Below are 13,250 nucleotides of genomic sequence, written 5' to 3'. Positions count from 1 at the left end.
GAATCAGAGCACTATATACAGTCCAACAGACAGACTGCAACGTATATCTCCCACATTGAAGAATCTAATGTTGTTCTGTTTCGGTGCCAAAGGTGAATTCCAGCAGACTGTGGGTTTGGCAACTAATATTACCCAGCCATGCTTCTCCCACATCCTCTCCTAAGTACCGAATGCCATGATGAGACGTCATTACCACCACATATCCTTCTACAGTGACCCAGTTGCCCCTAACCACACAACGTCCGAATTATGTGTCATCATAGGCTTTCCCAATGTGGTTGTAGCCATTGAATGCACAAATGTGGCCCTTTCACCACCCATTTAACCCAAGCAGGTCTGCAGACACAAACATATGCAACATTCCAACATTGTGCAGATGGTGTGTGAAGCACACCTGCTCTTCACACACATGCAATGTTTCCAGAATTCACCTATGACTCCATGATCCGAGCTCAGAGCAACCCGCCACACATCATGGAGTCATTACAGCAACATAAAGCATGACTGATGGATATCTACTTGAACACCCCCTGCTTTCAGTGGATGCCATCACACCCACACCCTGTGGCTGACACAACACCATCCCACCAAACACTGTGGACACACATTTTCCTGTTTTATCAGTAGGAGAACATGTGGATTGCAGAAATGTACTCCAGGGACAAAGTACTTGTGCACCAAAGCCTAACACCATATATACTAACATTATCCATTCCATTCAAGAGATGGTAGTCCAGTCCTTGTATTAACTTTGAAATGCACTTACCTCTATCGGAAGAAGTAAATTAATAAAGGTTAGCAATTTTTTACATTTTTCCTGGAAAAACTCTACCATTTAGGAAATTCAAATTTACAGTTGTCAGACCAGTAATACTCATGACTATGAAATAGGTTCTTGAATCATCTGAGTTGGTGAAACTAATTGGACCACAAAAATGAACAGGTCAGAAGTATGAAAATGGCACCTATGTAGATTGGTTGGAAAGTATAAGCATGATGCATTCTACTGGTGAAATCTTTGGAACATCTTGGAATTTAATGAGTTTGATTCTGGAATTTGAATTATTGATCATTATTTTTATGAATGACTTCATATCAAGACAGAGAATTGATTGATCCATTTTTGTTTGAATTTCCTTATAGAAAATAATGATTTTACACCCATGATGAAGAGAGTTTCTCGAAACGTGTTGGGCCATATGAACAATACATTTTGTTTGAATTACTAATTGAATTGTGATCTATAATATATTGTGAAATACTACTGATGAAACTCATCTGTTGATAAGAGTATAAAACATAATACAACCAAATGTTACAAATCACCATTAACAGGCAATTTGTGTCCTATGTAGAAAGGACCATTTGTTTCCTTAACAGTTTGACTTTATCCTGAGCCCTAAATAGTGTACAGGGGACGGGAGTTCCCTAATAGGGAACCTATTCTCTCATTGTTTCATAGACAACCCAATGCCAGGGTTGATGTTTTCTCTTCTGCTTCTGAAACTACAATATCTATTTTTAATGCAAGTATCCAAACAAGACTAAAATCTCTATCAAATATCATTTTTACCATAGGAGTGCTTGTTGTTAGGATTTTGGATTCAAAAGTGGAACTCCATCAGGCCTGAGACTTCATCCACGATATCCCACGACACTTTGAATTCTCACAGGATCATGTAAAAATACCTATTTAATACCCCAAACTCCATCATGTTCCAGACGTTCCAGGAATCCTTTTTGGAAGGAAAGTGTTGCCGATGCTGATTGCCCTAGAAAGTAGAAGTAGACAGTAGAATTTAGAAAGAAGAAGTTAAAAGTCAGGAAGCGATTGGGAAGAAGAAGAAAGAAATGAAGAAATTAGAAGAAAACACAAGGTAGAAGATTCAAAGATCCTGCATTTGCAGGAAAAGAGAAAAAGAACAGTTTAGTGCACTTTTGTTGGCAAAACCATGGAACCTGCCCTTGCTAGGCACTTTACCTAGGTCAGCGCACCTGGTGGAGAAACTGGAAGACGACCTAGGAGTCCTGGAATATAAAGAGAGAGACAGTTATAATACATTCTTTATGCCCAAACATTTCCATCAAGGCAAAAGACATTAAATGGTCTTGCACAAAAAAGCCTTTATAAAGAAATAACTTTCAGAGACCATCATCACGAAAACAGTAGGGTGAGGCTAATCATCGCTGATTTTGCCATTGATAGACTGCAGAGTGACCACAACTCCTATTGTTCTGGGCCATGCCAGTCGTCGCAGGTCAAGACTGGAATGAAACAGAGCAATTCTCTTTTGGCCATTTAGCCGAAGTATATGGCCACAGGTATTGTGTGTTTCAGGGGAAGGTAGTAGCATGGAGGCTCCTGTGGGGTCATATGTGGTAATAGTATTTGTTCTGTTTACATATCTGGACAGCCAGGGAGTGAGTGTCGACACAGACCATAGAGGAACACTAATTACACGGAAGGATACACCTGCACATGGCAAAGGCAACAATAATGTCAAGCCCTCAACCCCCACTTGTGCACCACTCTCTGACAGTCCACACATTCTGTCAGAAGTGTGGAGTGCATTGTGGGTGAAATGGCACAATGTCTAGTGTCGATTCCACAAGGCCCTCAGAAGCTGGGAGTCCCGGAAGGACATTTAAAGTAAAAGTAAACAGGAAGTGAAAGTTGTAACAAGGATTCCGTAGATGTGTAATGTATTGACCCTGCTTGAGTTCAGAAAAAAACTAAAAGCCCATCTTTTTAGCTAATTAGTCTTTCCTAACAGCTGGCCTTGTTCTGTACGCTTTCTTCTATCTGTGCCCAGATGCAACGTATTGCCCGGCGAGTAAGAAACCAATGCCTTGCTCCAAGACTTAGTCAACACCAGAAATGCCACAGATGCAGTCGATTGCTAAAGACCATCCCCATTACATGCAGCTCCAGTAGGGTCCACTCCACCTAATCCAAGACGGTCACGTGGCAGGGGGAGCCCTGGTATCTATCCAGGTATAACATCAGTCCCCCCTGCCATTTACATCCTAGAAAGGTTTACTGGGGTTCCCTTGAAATACACTCAAATCGAGAACCAGTTCAAAATGCAATTTATGTGCCGACTATAGGCTCTCACTCACTCAACCAAGGTGGCCTTTATGCTATTTTACCTGCAGGAAAATTCAGCCTTTGGTTAAATGACAGAACTTGATATTGCAGTGTTAATATGGATTTCTCAAATCTGGCCTTGTGGACAGATTTCAGGAGGCCACCCTAGTTATGGTGAACAGGGAAACTCTGGGACTTTACCCAAACCCAATCAAGGTAAGCGGGGAGAGTGGTCCAGGCTAAATCTCCAGAGAGGTGAGTGGGTTAGGGGACCATAATGAGTCCACACAGTGAATTACACAGTGATTCTACTTATACAGGTCAGTACAAATATAATATATTTATGAAAAGCCCAAAAACAAACTAGGGAAATGAATCAAGCAGGTAATATTAACACTCTAAATACAAAACATATGTACAGTCACCTTTGTTCATAGACATGCACACAATTTCCCTATACACCTGAAAGGGAAGGTAAGTAGTTATGCAATTAGAGAACCAATCCACAAGATTAGAAGTGCTAACTTTATGAGTCCGATCTCTAAGTTGAATGAGGCCATTAGGTTCCTTTAGGGGAGGAGACAAAAGCAGGAAGAGTTCTTGCAGTGGTGAGAAATGTTCCAAAACACTACATAGGAATTTTACTGGTAAGTAACATATTTTTTCTATCAGTTAGAACAGCTTTTTAAGTAAATGTTTAAAAAGCAAAAGAATGGAATAAAGCCAAGTTGCTCACAAACGATTAGAATGGAGGAGATAGGGGAACCGGTAAGTATTGCGACTACTCACCGCCCTTGCTCTGATTTTCCCAAAGGACATGGCAGGTTGGATGGGACTCGCTGGAGGTACGTTTGCAACCCTTTCCAAAGCAGAAATGCAGCAGGCACTGATGCACCGATGCAGGTATCTTCAGGACACTCTATCAGACAGGGGATGACTCGTTCCAGTGACAGTCACTGCACACGGGTGACAGCAGGTGACACTCCAGTCACAAACAAATACCAACTTCCAGGACAGGATCCCTTAATGCTGGGAAGCTAAAACTAGGTAGGAAGGTGACTTGTAGAACTAGCTGCCGACCACTGAAGTTTCAGACGCAAACGTGTAATGGTGATGCTTCTGGCACATGTGAGGAGTCAGGAATGATACTCGGACACAAGTTAGACATGATTCTGGCTAAATACTTTCATTAGAATGTAAAAGGGGTTGGGAAAAGGCCTTGTTGTTCCTGCACAAGTGGAGTTTACCTACCTAAACTCAAAACTAGGGATCATGCTGCATACTATCAGTCAAAGAAATTTCAAGTTGTTGTATGGACTATATTTATTAAATATAAAATCCTATAAATGTAGGTGCAACTAATTTAATTTTTTTGTGGTAGACTTTAGAAATGTAACCAACCAAAAATAAACAAAATTCAACGTCTTGTTTTTCATTTAAGAAATATGTATTATTAGTGTAGAGAATTGTGGCAGGTATTTTATAGTGTGTTGGCATATGTAGTTGTCTAGGGGTTTTAATGATTTTATCACAGGTCTAAGCTTCACTAGAACTATGCTGCCTTCTAATGCTTGTGGTACTTATTCGGGATTTATAGTTAACACCAATTGATATTGAAGGTTATCTGATCAGACACGCGTACATTTATACACCTAATAGCAACCTCATAAATAATATTCTGAATCCAGTGTGTGTTCGATAACATCAGGCATCAGTTACAAGAAGGTATGGTATGTCATTGATTAAATGGAAAGAATATGGACACAGTTCACTTCGGCACAGCCCTCAAAAAATCACCTTTACACCCATTTCTATCACAAAATATAATGTTGTTCTAGCCAGGGATGTAATGAATAGTCTATGCAGAATAGCAATATAAGTTCTTATAACAATTTGCACTAAATCATCTTAATTTATCTTCAATACATGTCTATCAATTCATATAGTTAGGCTGAAGAAACCATTTAACATACACCTTTCTTGTTCTGTGATAAAAGTCCTTTTCTTATTTGGTTTTATTTATTCTTTAATTGGATTACTCTGAAGGCTAGACATGTGGGTATATTCTGTCCATGGGGCAGCACCTGGAAAACTTCATCAAGAGATATTAGGCCACTGTAGAAAACAAGGTTGACTTCACTATGGTATCACAAGAAATGTGCCCCTTTATCAAGCTGGGGAGAGATGTTCAGAAAGCGCAGTCCCACTTTACTTCAGAGAAACAAGTGGTATCTTTTATTATTTCTAAGCTATCATGTGCAATGTTTTCTCAAAATCAAAACATGTCAATCTGACATGTATTCTGCATAACCTCAAACTCTGGGTTCAAAATTAATCTTAATCTCAAAATTAAAATTTTAGGGGGGTGAAGAGGACGTAGCAAAGTGAGAAGGTGGTGTCCTGTTGGCAGCTTCAGTTCGGTTTTCACTGTGCGCTGAGCTTGAGTGCGAATATAGGATCAATGCCAGTCCTTGTGTGCTGTTGGTGCAATTTATGTGTTGATTGTTTGTTGTTGCGGTGTGGTGAAGTGTGTGCGATTTGCTGTGAGATAAGTGGTTGTGTGGGTTTTGTGTGTCTTAAGTATGCAGAAATTTGAGCTTTTGGTAAGTGGGTTATATGTCTCTTAAGCCTTGTAATTCTTGTTTTATGCATCCAGTTGTCATACGGGGTGGGTATATTCGTTCAGGGATGCATAGATATAAGCTATTTGTGTAGTCTAGTCTGGACATGATGAGAGCGATGATGGTAGTTGTTTTGTTGGTGAATGACAGGAATGGTAGGATCCTTTTAGCCGCTCGGAGGAGAAAGAAGAATTTCTTTATTAGGGCGTTACTTTTGGCTCCAGAGTGAGTTTGTTATCCATCAGGACTCCCAGGTTTTTTTATAATCGACGATGGGGCTGGGGTTTCACCAAATTCTATTGGCCATGGGATGTAGAGGTTGTCTTCTCTGTTTTTTGTGATGATCATTATTTCTGTTTTGCCTGGGTTGAGTTTGAGGTAGTTTGTGTTCATCCAGTTGTATATTTCACGAAGGCAGTTCTCTAGTGTTGAGTTTTCTTCTTGTGAGTCTTGTATTTGTTTGTCATCAGCCTAGTTGTAACAGGTGAGGCCATGTCTTTAGATGATTTTAATTAGTTGAGACAGGTAGATGTTGAATAGTAATGGGGAGAAGGATGATCCTTGTGGGATTCCGCATGACTATTCTCTTGGGTCTGATTTAAACGATTTCATCCATATTGTTTGGTGTTTGGAATTGGATTGAAATTGCTCATTATCTCGGCCATCTCAGGAATGCTTCACAGGCATAATGTCTCAGGCCAGACAGATTGCAGCTTTGCACCACTTATTGCAGGAATCAGAGGAGTTTAGGTATTATTGTCTGACAACGGGAGTTACTTTTCTCTCAATGAAAATGGTGCTTTCAATTCAATTAATGGCATTCAGTATCGTTGTTAAAGCAATTCTTCCTAATGATAAAGATTCTCGGGCTTTGCTACTGCTAAAGTTACAGAGTAAGTCCTTTTTTTTATTTCTGGGGAAAGGACAGAAAAGTGGATTGATGGCTTCTCTTCAATCAGGCTTGACAGCGAACCAGTGCCTCTGTAAGGATCCATCAAGAGTGTCTTCCCATGTTTAGTCAACTTAGCAGAGGAACAAGCTTGGTATTAATTTAGTATCAGCAATTTAGACTTAACCCGAGAGTCCTCCGCTCCAGAGTTAGAAATCAAAGTGCAAGACAAAGCTTCATGCAAGGTCTTAGGCGAATAGCCTTAATTGCAAAACATGTTAGATGAAGCACCTCAAAGTGATGGAACATCCTATTTCATAGAATTTTCTTACAATGTTAATATATGTGAAAATATTGTAAATTTTTTTCCCAACTGTGGTCAGCATGGTATCATGGATTTTACATTCTAAAGAGGCACCTGCACCTCTGCATCATGAGCTGTAATTCAATATGGAAGAAATACATGTTTTGTGCAATGTCATAGTTCTCATGTGTTATATGTGTTATACAATGAGGTGTTCAAAGTGTTACAACATATGTTGCATTTTTTAGATTTCAGAGTGAATTCTGCAGACTTAAATCCATGTGATCCGTAAGCTCATGCACATTATACTAGTAAGAACTACTGGCTTTGTTTCTTTAAAAGGATGTTTTATGATCAGCAAATCCTGCTATACATGGAATAATCTTGATTATGATGCAGCATGCGTAGCATGCGTTCTCCTTTGCTGTCAAAGAGATTTTATTTTTTATGGATGCCCAACTGTGTCCATTAGCTGTTCATACAGAGCTCCCAGGTTTAGGTCTTCCTTTTTGGCTGGTATTAGGTCTATGGCTGGAATCCTTGAATTTAATTGTGCTACTGTTCTCGATTTTCTTTCTTAGCTTATCCTCTGGCAATGACAGGAATGTGTATTTCTTCAAGGAGATGGTCATTTGGAATTAGCTGTCTGAATACAGTGCCAACTATGTAAATGTGTCTGTTTGGTCAGTTCAGATGAGATGGGCCTGGCAACTCAATAAAAGAAACATTTCCCATTCACCCTACAAGTTATTTTCTTTTTTATCACTTCACTGAAAATTGTCAATCTTGGGCATTCCTGTTAATTAAATTATTAAGGCAATTTAAATAGCCTTGTGTTGCTCTGAGTCTTCTGTTTGTATTTCGCCTTTCATTGTTGCATTCATTAAGCTCAACAGATCCTTGAGCAACCAGGCTCTTCCTGTTTTGGGCATAGCAGATTTGAACAGAGAATCCTTGCATAGTCAACAATTCATAACAATTATGAATTCACTTTATCGCGTGGCAAGTATTGAATAGGTTTATGAGTGGTCTCTGCAATGACCTTTTCGACCTGAATGAAATGGTATTCCCCGCGCTGTTACGTCTTTAAGCGCGACAAAGACCTCAGGGTATCTTGGCGTTATAGATTAGCAAGATAAGAAGGTGAAGGAAAAAGTCAGCCCAATGAAAAGAGAGTAACACAATACTCAGACTAGCAACAAAAGTTGTGTTTATTTGGTCAAACTTCAGTTCCACAGGAGACATTGCTCTGCTTGCATAAGAGATCATTTTATGCTGCGTGTCTTGTTATTGTGCCAGAGTGTCAGATGCACTAGTGTATGAAAAGTATATTTCTGAATACAATTATTTTCACTTGAATGGACTGGCTAAACACGTCTCTCTAGACTATATTTCAAGGTTTCTACAGATTGGACCTATGATGGGCGCTGAGTTATTTCACCTTAAGCTTCAATGGCATTTCAGCTGTAATTTATTAGGCCTAACAGACTTCTTAATTCTTTTATGGTTGTCGGATCTTTCAGTTTGAATAATGCTTGCATCTTTTTATTTGTGTATTAATGTCATCAGCTGTTACTCCATGGCCTGGAAAAATCACGTTGGTAATATAGCAATGTGCACTTGTGTACCTTAATTGAGTCAAGGCATGTTTATGTACTCTGATGTGTTCTTCTATAGTTTTACTTTTTACCAATTTGTCCTTGACATATGCCCTTGTAAACGTGCATTGGAATCTGGTATGGGTTCATGAAGGAAGATGCCTTCCACGGTTGATAAATCCCAAGGTCATCCTAGTGAACCATGAGCTTGCTAAATTCTGTTCTGTATTGTTGACCTCTCTGCACAGAGATCACTCAAGAGGTGCTGGTTAGGTCTATTCAGGCCATGGCTGTCCAACATACAGCCTGCAGGCCACAATGCAGCCCTCCAAGCCATTTTATGTGGCCTGCGAGGCTCAAGAGCACAGAAAAAGCATAGCCCCAAACCCCTGCTCTGTGCTGGGGAAAAGAAAAAAAAGGTGCCCGTGCGCAAACTGTAACTTGCTCTGGTGACCCCGTGCAAGGGGTCACCAGAGGAAGTTACAGTCCTCAGCCACGATCCAGTTAATTAATTTTTAAATGGAATGTTTGTCGGATACGTGGACCCAGCTTATTTATTTATTTATGCAATGTTAGTCGGATACCTGTATCCGACAAACATTGCATAAATAAATAAATTAACCGGGTCGTGGCTGAGGACCGCATTGTGGCTGAGGACTGTAACTTCCTCTGGTGAGACATTGTCAAGCCGCCTTGGCATCGGCCCGGCGAGGGGTCTGACCGTGTTTGGGAGCGTGCGTGAGGGGCTTGGGGCGCGATGCCTGCTCTCAAAGCTCTTGGCCATGGTGGGTGGCCCTCTTTCTCGTTTCTCGCCAGGTTTGCTCTGTGCCCACATGCATTGATTTCTGCTTCTGCAGGCACCCAGGACAACACTGACTTTGCAAGAAAAGGAACAAGACTGCAAGCAAGCGCAGCAGCACAGGGCCCCGCTCGCCTCTGACGCTGGGCAAAAGGGTGGAGAGGAGCAGCACAAGAGAAGAACAGGGAGCAGCAGAAAAAGAAGAAAACGAAGAAGAAGAAGAAGAAGAAGAAGAAGAAGAAGATGAAGAAGAAGAAGAAGAAGAAGAAGAAGAAGAAGAAGAAGAAGAAGAAGAAGAAGAAGAAGAAGAAGAAGAAGATGCAAATCTTGCTGTAAAAAGAGCATTGTGGGAAAGTCCTTCCACACAATGCCACCCTGTGTCTCCAGTGCCACACACGAGGGGCCATCCGTGCTGTTCCTGAACCAACTTATACTTACCTGGCAGGGGAGACACCATGATCACTAAGGTGGTTAAACACCTCACGCTGCAAGAGCTGCACCTTGTAACCAAATCTTTTAGGGCAGGTTAAGCACCGGGAGGAGATGGTCTCCCCGCCGAATTTTACATAAATTTGTGGGACATAGTAGGACCAGACCTACTCGATGTGTACAAGGAGATGGTCGCGAGTGGTAGCATGCCTCAGTCTATGAGGGAAAGTATCATCGCGCTCTTTTACATGCGGAAGGGAGAGAGGTGTGACCTCAGGAACTGGAGGCCCATCTCTCTCCTGAATGTGGACTACAATATTCTGGCAAAGACAATGACGACTAGACTCAGAGGTGCTATTGGTGAGATTGTCCACACTGACTAGACCTGCGGGGTACCTGGACGTAGTGTCGCTGACAGCCTCCCCTTGATCAGGGACACAATCCAGTATGGCACAGACCGCAAGGTCCGGCCAGCACTGGTGTGCCTTGATCAGGAGAAGGCCTTCGACCGTATCTCCCATGAGTTCATAGACAGGGTTCTACAAGGGTTTGGGCTGGGGGAATTCTTCTGCAATTATGTTAAAGTAATGTATAAAGACATATTCAGTTCAGTCATGGTAAATTGTTGGAAAATAGACCCCTTTCCAGTAAAGTCTAAGGTTAGGCAGGGCTCTCCTCTCTCGCCCCATCTGTTAGTTTGCATAATAGAGCTCTTGGCGGAGTGCATCCGGTATAACCCAGACATCAGAGGCATCCCAGCACCAGGGGACACGAGAAGAGAGGTGAAGTTTTCGCTCTACATCACCCTCTTCTGCACAGACAGTCGATCAGTGTCAGAATTTCTGAGGACCTGTGAAGACTTTGGCCAGGCATCAAGTGCAAAGATAAACACAGTGAAATCCCAGACCATGCTTTTTGGAATCTGAGATACCAACCAGGAGCCCCTTACCTTCCCAATCGAGAAGGACTTCATCAAGATCCTTGGGGTCTGTTATGGGAAGGAGGGGGCAGCACTGAAAAGCTGGAAGGAACGCCTGACCAATGTTAAGCAGAAACTGGGTCTCTGGAGTCTCTGCAAACTGAGCATGGAAGGGAAAGTTCCGGTGCTGAGAAATGATTCCCTGCCTGTGCTGCAACATGTGGCTCAAGCATGGCCTCTCCTAGCCAGTGTGGTGCGGGCCATAATTGCCACGGTCTTCCACTTTGGGGTGCAACGATGGACAGAGTGAAGAGATCGTCCATGTACAAGGAGCCTCACAAAGGGGGAAAAGGAATCCCTGACCTCTCTATACTGCAGGCCTTCTTTGCTTGTACCTGTGTCAGGATTTCCCTGGGTAACACCAACAAGACCCACTCTGCATATCTTCTTTTCTGCTTCTTCCTCACACCAACATGGAGGAGGCTGGGCTGGGACAAGTGGGTTAACTCTGTTCTTTACAACTGGTCCCTCCCCATGTACTACAGGGAGATGGACACGTTTGTGGGGATTTCGGCCTTCAGGGTGTGGTGCCTGCATTGTGGACCCCAAAAACGGTCCACTACATGATCAGGACACAGGACATCACAGACCCCATCAAGGACCTGCCAGCGGCCACAGTCACCCAGGTGTGGGAGAATGTGGCAGCTGATAAACTTTTGAACATTTACAGGGACATTGCCTGGCTGACGGTGAGAGGGGCACTACCTGTGAGCGCATTAATGCACAGACGGGACCTCTGCCCACACAAGAACTTTCCAAGGGGGTGCCCGGCAGAGGAAACAGTGTACCCTCTGTTCTGGGTGTGCCCCTTTGCCAGGAAACTGCAGAGGGCCCGGAAAACTAAGCTGAATGCGCACATCCCTCTCCATGATATTATCCACCAGTCTGTGCTGAATGGACTTTTCGCACAGGCCCAAAACAGTTGAGGCAAACCAGGCCTGCTGGCGGATCCTCTGCTGCCTACAAGACATTTTCCTGTTTGCAAGGACTCGCTTTGTGCTCAACGGGGAGCTGCTGATGACAGAGGCCTGCCGCAGGATGATCTATGCCCTGCTAAGAGACTATGAAATCAAACACAGCCTGGAAGATGGAGGATCTGAGTAAAACCCCTACCTCCAAATAAAGACTTTCAGCCTACCCAGGCAAAAATACGCACTTTGTGCAAACAACAGACATTTTGAAAAAATATGTATATATGTACCCAAATGCCCAATGTAAATTGAAACCACCCTTCTGCTTTGAGGGGGGAATATAATTGCCACCAAAGCCTTTTTATTTAATTGAATTTACTACCCTTGTATCATATTTAAAGCACTTAATAAAGATATGTTTACAAAAAAAAGAAAAGGTGGTTAAACACCTGGTGGACTCGTTCTCCCAAGAGAGAGCGGTATCTCCTCCTGCCTGGGGGTGATCCCCTGAACTGGCGGGGCCAGAGGCAAGGCGGGGCGAATGTGAATGCCATGACGAAAACGAAAGCAAAGCCTGGTGGGGCTGAGCTGGGTTTAGTAGTCACGGCTGCAACCGGAGCCCTGCTAAGCTTCAAAACCCTGCTTGAAACCCTGCGTGGGCCACGAGCGAGGTGGGGGCGAAGGTTGAGGCTGAGGCAGAAAACGATAGCAAAGCCGTTCTCCCAAGAGGGGGCGGTGTCTCCTCCTGCCAGGGTTGATCAATCGAACTGTCGGGGCCAGAGGCGATGCCGTGATGAAGGCAGATGCTGTGAAGAAAGTGAAAGCAAAGCTCAGTGCGCAGGCTCAGTTGGAATTAGTAGTCACGGCTGAAACTGGAGTCATGGCTAACTTCAAAACCATGCTTGAAACCCTGCGGTGGCGGGGGTGAAGGTTGAGGCCAAGGAAGAAAACGGATGCAAAGCATGTCTGGACCTCAGGCTGAGCTGAGCTAGGCTGAGTAACCTTGGCTAAAACTGGAGCCCCCTCACTTAGCTTTAAACACCTTAAGGGTATGTAATGGGGAATACACTGAATTGGAAATGGGGAGAACAAAAAAAAGGTGGTTCTCCTAGGGTGACGCTCATCTATTGCACACCGGATGTGCTGACCCCTGCGATGTCCTCAAATATGGGATACTCGACTGCATTATTTCTGGTAGTGGGGGACTGAGTTTACGCTCTTCCCTGATTTATTGGTGAAAGAAAGAAAAGGTAAAGTGTCCACTAGGCCTGCTAGGTTGGTTGCACACAGAGCCCCTGCTCTTGTAGCAGAATATATTTTGCTGCAGTTACGTGGAGGGCCAGCTCCGAACAGCTCGGGCCCACAGCCCTGATTTACTGGTGATTTCACTAAGTGACCTGGGCATTCATCAGCCCACAGAAGTTCCCTTGAATCGTGGGCTCTGATTGGCCTGTAGAACGTCTGCAAGACAACCAGAGATTCTGGTTACCCATGCAAGGGGTCACAAGAGGAAGTTTACAGTCCTCAGCCATGACCCAGCAGCATCAATCATTAACACAGAAGTAATGAATGTGTATTATACAGATTAGCTGGCATATGTATTGGGCACACTGCACATGCTCAGGCAGCATC

The 13,250-nt window shown here is 43.2% G+C and overlaps 1 non-coding gene across 1 annotated transcript; it reads left to right on the top strand.

Annotated features, from left to right (window-relative positions):
• Positions 1–12,683: 12,683 nt before the first annotated feature.
• On the top strand, positions 12,684–12,844 carry LOC138565558 (U1 spliceosomal RNA). Its single transcript, XR_011301400.1, has one exon. It is a non-coding gene; the product is annotated as a U1 spliceosomal RNA (small nuclear RNA).
• The last annotated feature ends 406 nt before the right edge of the window (positions 12,845–13,250 follow it).

This window comes from Ambystoma mexicanum, chromosome 1q (assembly GCF_040938575.1).
Source record: "Ambystoma mexicanum isolate Mex_15411 chromosome 1q, UKY_AmexF1_1, whole genome shotgun sequence".
In the NCBI taxonomy this organism is placed as follows: Eukaryota; Metazoa; Chordata; class Amphibia; order Caudata; family Ambystomatidae; genus Ambystoma; species Ambystoma mexicanum.
This window is presented reverse-complemented; position numbering and strand designations above follow the sequence as displayed.